Source organism: Peromyscus californicus, unplaced genomic scaffold (assembly GCF_007827085.1).
Source record: "Peromyscus californicus insignis strain IS unplaced genomic scaffold, ASM782708v3 Scaffold_14__1_contigs__length_90479793_seg_2, whole genome shotgun sequence".
Lineage (NCBI taxonomy): Eukaryota > Metazoa > Chordata > Mammalia > Rodentia > Cricetidae > Peromyscus > Peromyscus californicus.
In genome coordinates, this window is record NW_026294436.1 from 36,479,236 (window position 1) to 36,485,235 (window position 6,000).

Sequence of the window (6,000 nt, forward strand, 5' to 3'; positions counted from 1 at the left end):
TGAGCAAGTAGGATGTGTAAAAAATGAGGTAACAAGCCATGAGCCGTGTGGCAAAGTATAGATGGAAATATGGGTTAAGTTTAAGTGTAAGGGTTAGCTAACAACAAGCCTGAGCTATCGACCAAGCATTTACAATTCATATTCAGCCTCTGAGTCAGTTATTTGGGACTGGGCAGTCGGGACAGGAAACCTCCAATTACAAACCATAGACATTAAGCATGCACAGTTACTTTTTACACAACTGTGCTTCAATAAAGCTGGTGAGGGGAGGAGTCCAACAGATATGCTAGTAGACTCCGCAGTGAGAGAATCTTCCTCAAACCTCTGCATGTCATTTCCTGGACTCTGTTTTGCCACCACAGATACTGCTTTGGAAACCTCTTTTCTGATTAGGACCAAAATGATGTTCTGAATACACCCCCTTTTCTCCAGATCCTGTATTTAAGATTCATTTCCAAAAGGTTTTTCAGAGGAAAGAAAAGGGCAGAGTGACCCAACCACACACATACACCTCCACAAATCTCCTTGGTCATCCTGGTGCAGAAACAAAACACAGTTGAGCAGTTCATTGAATGGGCTTCCAAATATTTACTAAAAGGAAATGATTCTGCATATCATGAGGCAGAGAAGATGCCCGGGAGAGATTCCAATGAGATTCACTGCTGTGTACACTGGCAAAGTCAATTTAACCAGACAAACACTGGCCTATAAATAAGTAATGGCCATCCTCACCATGCTGGAGGTATTTCTGTCAGACATGGGACTTTATTTGGCTTCCATGAGTTCTGAAGGGGTTCAAAAGTACATTTTAAAAGGAAATGGGAAAATAGGTTTGATCAGGGACTTTGTAGAAACAGCTGCCCTGACTCCAGCCTCAGAGATGGGTCTGTGGAATCCATCAGCCACATCCCCTCAAGTTAGCTTCCAGTACAGAAAAACAAAATTAAGAAAAGGAGGAGGAGTGTAAATGTGTGCCACACACAAAAACATGCTGTTGTGACAGGAAATACTAATCAAATGTCTGATGGGAAAAGTTCTAGTGTGGGTTCACTAAGGATTTTGAATATTCAGTCTTTGAATATTTTATCAATACAGAAGGAGAGAAGAAGAAATGAACACTATTTGTGTTGTGATAAAGGAGAGGGATGGTAGGGGAACCCTAAGGATGTTTGAAAAAGCCATAAGAAAACATATAATTTTTTTTTTGGCTTTTTTCGAGACAGGGTTTCTCTGTGTAGCTTTGCGCCTTTTTCCTAGAACTCACTTGGTAGCCCAGGTGGCCTCGAACTCACAGAGATCCGCCTGGCTCTGCCTCCCGAGTGCTGGGATTAAAGGCGTGCGCCACCACTGCCCGGCGAAAACATATAACTTTTTATTTACCTAAAATGACATATAACTCATGTAAATGTATGTGTACATATACACATATGTAATTTAAATGAAGTTATAACACTTGGGCTAACAATGTCCCCACCAAGAGCCATAGCCAATCAATAACAACAAAACAAAACAAAACAAACAAACAAAAAAACAGAAACAGGCATGAGACAACCCCCTTTGTGGTTGTTGGTTGGAGGAGTCCAAGAGACTCCCCAAAACAATACAGATGATTGTCATTGTCCTAGGATGCCTCCCGGAGATTGAAGGTAAGTCCCTATTCAATTTGGACATAAGACTTGAAGGATCCACACTGGCTCTGATGTGACATGCTCCTCTCTGAGGACTAGCCTACATAGTACTGGTGGTAAGCTCCCAAGGAAGGAAAGTAGCCAATAGTCCTACCCAACTGATCATCTATGTTCCACAACAATGTTCAGCATGGCAAGATTGGGGTTCAGTAGTGGCACATCTGTCTTCCTGGTAGCCAGCAGCTATCTAATTGGCCTGCTCAGTAAGAGGGAGATCACACCTGGTACTGGAAACCCAGCCAAATACCTGGAGCTTGTAGGTCATGGATCTTCTAAGACCATGAATCTTAGAAGAGAACCTTTCACTACCACTTTACTATACCAGAATACTTCCTAACTTCATCATAAATGCTTACCCTTATACCTACAGATAAGATTAGCTCTCACTTCCCATTGCAGAATCTCCTCTTTGCAACAAATGGAACCATTACAGAAAACCACATCTGGTTAGCATTCAGAGACTTGGTCACGGGGAGCTGTGGTAGTTTGAATGTAATTGGGAGTGGTATTATTAGGAGGTGTGGCTTTGTCAGGGTAAGTGTGGCCTTGTTGGAAGAAGTGTGTCATTGTGGGGTGGGTGGGGCTCTGAAGTCTCCTTTGCTCAAGCTTCACTCAGTGTGACACTCAGACCATTTTCGGTTGCCTGTGCATCAAGACGTAAAACTCTCAGCTCCAAGCCGGGCGGTGGTGGCGCACGCCTTTAATCCCAGCACTCAGGAGCAGAGCCAGGTGGATCTCTGTGAGTTCAAGGCCAGCCTGGGCTACCAAGTGAGTTCCAGGAAAGGCGCAAAGCTACACAGGGAAACCCTGTCTCGAAAAAAAAAAAAAAAAAAAAAAAAACTCTCAGCTCCTTCTCCAGTACCATGTCTGCCTGTACACTACCATGTTGCACCATGATGATAATGAACTAAACCTCTGAAAATGTAAGCCCATCCCCAATTAAAAGTTTTCCTTTATAAGAGTTACCATGGTCATAGTATCTTTTCACAGAAATTGAACCCTTAACTAAGACAGGAGCCCAGCCCAAATGGATAAATCTACAATACAACTCCTGTACCTAAGGCTCAGGGAACATTGTGAGAAAAGTAATAGAAAGAATGTAAGAGCCATAAGATCAAAAAATTTTGTCTCCTAGAAATGACAGAGAAGCTTCATCCATGATACCTCAGCATGTGGCTGCATAAACCAGACCCAAACAACAAAAAACAAGCAAACAGAAACTCATCAGATGTAATAAACTAAACTATTCCTACAGAGTCCAGGGATACAGATTTCTTCTTAGGAGTAGAAATGTCTTCAAAGTGCTTGGTTAAGGAGAAGAAGCTCTCTGTGCAGGGCATGAGCTTTCTCAAAAGGCTTGCTAAAGTCAAGGCCACCCAAGACTTGAGACATAGTCCCAACAGTGATTGTGAGAGAAAGAAGGAAGGGAGAGAGGGAGGGAATGAGGGAGGGAGGGAGGGAGAGAGATAAGAGGGAGGGGGGAAGGAAAGAGGGAGAGAGGAAGGAAGGAAGGAAGGAAGGAAGGAAGGAAGGAAGGAAGGAAGGAAGGAAGGAAGGAAGGAGGGAAGGGAGGAAGGAAGGAAGGGGTTGTACTTTTCTGCATTTCTTTTTTTAACTTTATTTTTATTTATTCTTTGTGTCTTTCACATCATGTCTCCACATCATGTCTCCCAATCTCACCCATCTCCCCCCAACCCCCAAATAAAACAAAATAAAATTTAAGAGAAGAAAGGGGAAAACATAGGAAGAAATGGAGAATCTCGTCATGGAAGCAGCAGTGTGATACAGCAACTCATGCAATAAACGCTTTTATCCACACATTTTTACATGCAGGTGTTCATCCCAAAGAATCACTCGTCTGATTCGAAGCCTCTGGTCTCTGCTTGTCTTAGTTAGGTTTTTATTGCTGAGAAGAGATACCATGACCATAGCAACTCTTATAAATGAAAACATTTAATGGAGTGGGCTTGCTTATAGTTTCAGAAGTTCAGACCATTATCATCATGGGAGGGAGTGTGGCAGCATGCAGCCAGATGTGGTGCTGGAGCTGAGAGTCTTACATCTTGACTCGGAGGCAACAGGAAGTCGAATGACAGTCGCACTGAGAGAAGCTTGAGCAAAAGAAATCTCAAAGCCCGCCCTCACAGTGACACACTTCCTCCGACAAAGCCACACCTCCTAATAGTGCCACTCCCTTTGGGGGCCATTTTCTTTCAAACCACCACACTGCTACACCATCATCATTGGGCCTTCACTCGGACTCTTCCTGGACAGCCCAGTGATGCCTTGTGTCATGGAGATCCCGCAGCCCTGGGTTCACAGGACTGACGCTCTCACCCACTCACCCCCCACCTCCACCCTACTCCCACGGTGGGGGGTGCTCCAGGAGATCGTAGGTGGGGTGGGCTAACACATAACCCTGGTTCTGGACCTGGGTAGCTTCAGGGTTGGTCAGCCCACTAGCTTTCCCCTGTCTTCGCCGTCAGGGTGAGCTCTCCAGCATGGCCCTGGCTAGTTCACCCCCTACAGCAATGAGCAAGGGCAGGGCCATTTCTCCCGCTTTCAAGTCCTCAGAGTCAGCTTTCTCACACCTACTCCTCAAGGTCAGCTGTATTGTCTTGCCTAGGCAGGTGCAGGGTCAACTTTCCAGAGTGCTGTAGCTACTGGAGTCAGGGACAGCTCTTCCATTCTTATGACCTCGGGCTAGCTCTCCCACCTGCCTCAGGGGGGGTGGGGGGTGGGGTGTCTCCCCCAGCCATGCCACCATGTGAAATGGGGACATCTCTCCCATGCTCACAACTTCAGGGCTGGCTCACTCACACCTCCACCAACAGGGTTTTCTGCATTTCCTATAACAACACACTCATTCTGCCTCCATGCTCCATTTCAGGAATCAAGATGAGCAGCATGAAGACTGATTTCCCGGCTAAAAACTCCTAGAGAGTAAGTGTAAATTCAACCTAAGATCCATAATTGCTTGTATTTGACCTCTTTATACACAACCATTGTGGCATAATCATTTTGTACACTGTGAAGATGTGTTACTCTGATTGGTTTACTAAAAAGCTGAACGGCCGATAGCTAGGCAGGATTTCCAGGCACAGAGAACACTGGGAAGAGGAAAGGCGGAGTCATCAGCCAGATGGAGAGGAAGCAGCACAGGCAATACAGAGTCAAAAAAAACGAAGATTAAAAGATATGGGTGAATAATACGGCTAGCTAGAAACACGCCTAACTTGTGGGAACCTACTCCCTGTGCTGGGTTGCCTCGCTCAGCCTTGATGCAGGGGCAGGAGCTAGATCCTGCCTCGACTCGATATGTCATGCTTTGTTGACATCCCTGGGAGGCCTGCCCCTTTCTGAACAGAGACAGAGGAGAAGTTGGGGGAGGTAGATGGGAGGTGAAGGGAGGGAGCAGGAGGAGAGGAGGAAGGTATGTAAAATAAATGAAAAAAAATATAATGAAAAAGAAAAAAGAAACAAGCCTAAGCTATTGGCTGACTTTTCATAGTTAATAGTAAGTCTCCATGTCATTATTGGGGAGCCAATGGTCCCAACAAAAATGTCTGGCTACACACAACAGTTTTGACACACTCATTTGAAAACTAAGTATGGTGGTTTTATAGCAAGAAATCCATGGAGTCTGTTTAAAGGGCAAAAGGATGTATTAAGTGGAAAAACTCATTGTACAGAACAGAATTGACGCAGGTTCTGGAACACTGTTCAGGCAGCCTGAATCAGTCCCGCATCCAAGTCCCACGAGGGAGTGAAGAGAGAGTGCCTACATGCTATCTCAGGTCTTAAAGGTCGCCAAGAAGTCACACCCCAGGGGCATGTACTTCAAGGTCATAGGCAGGTGGAGCAGTTACTTGCTGCATCTCTAGGAGCAGTGCTTCAGGGTCATAGACAGAACAGCTATCCAATACATCTCCCCCTTTTGTCTAAATAAGAAGGTTCTAACTAATATAAATCTATATATAATAGGAACGATTATCAAGTATCATCCAGGAGAGGGGAAAGGTAATAACCTAAACAAAAATAGAAATATAACCAGCAAGAAAAACACCAAACAAGAGACATATATTAAAATCCAGAGATGTCCAGAACATAGGTAAATGGCATGTTACAGAAATTATTCCAGTAGCTGTCCTATCCTGAAGAATCTGAACCTAGTACTTAATATGTTCTAGCTAAGATATGAGAAGGTTGTAACTGTAACTATTTAGTCTTCAATCTCATCAAAGACCTGAGAAGGAACATAATATTATCTGAGAAAACAGAAAATGCAAGCAAGCAATTTCTGAAATTCATG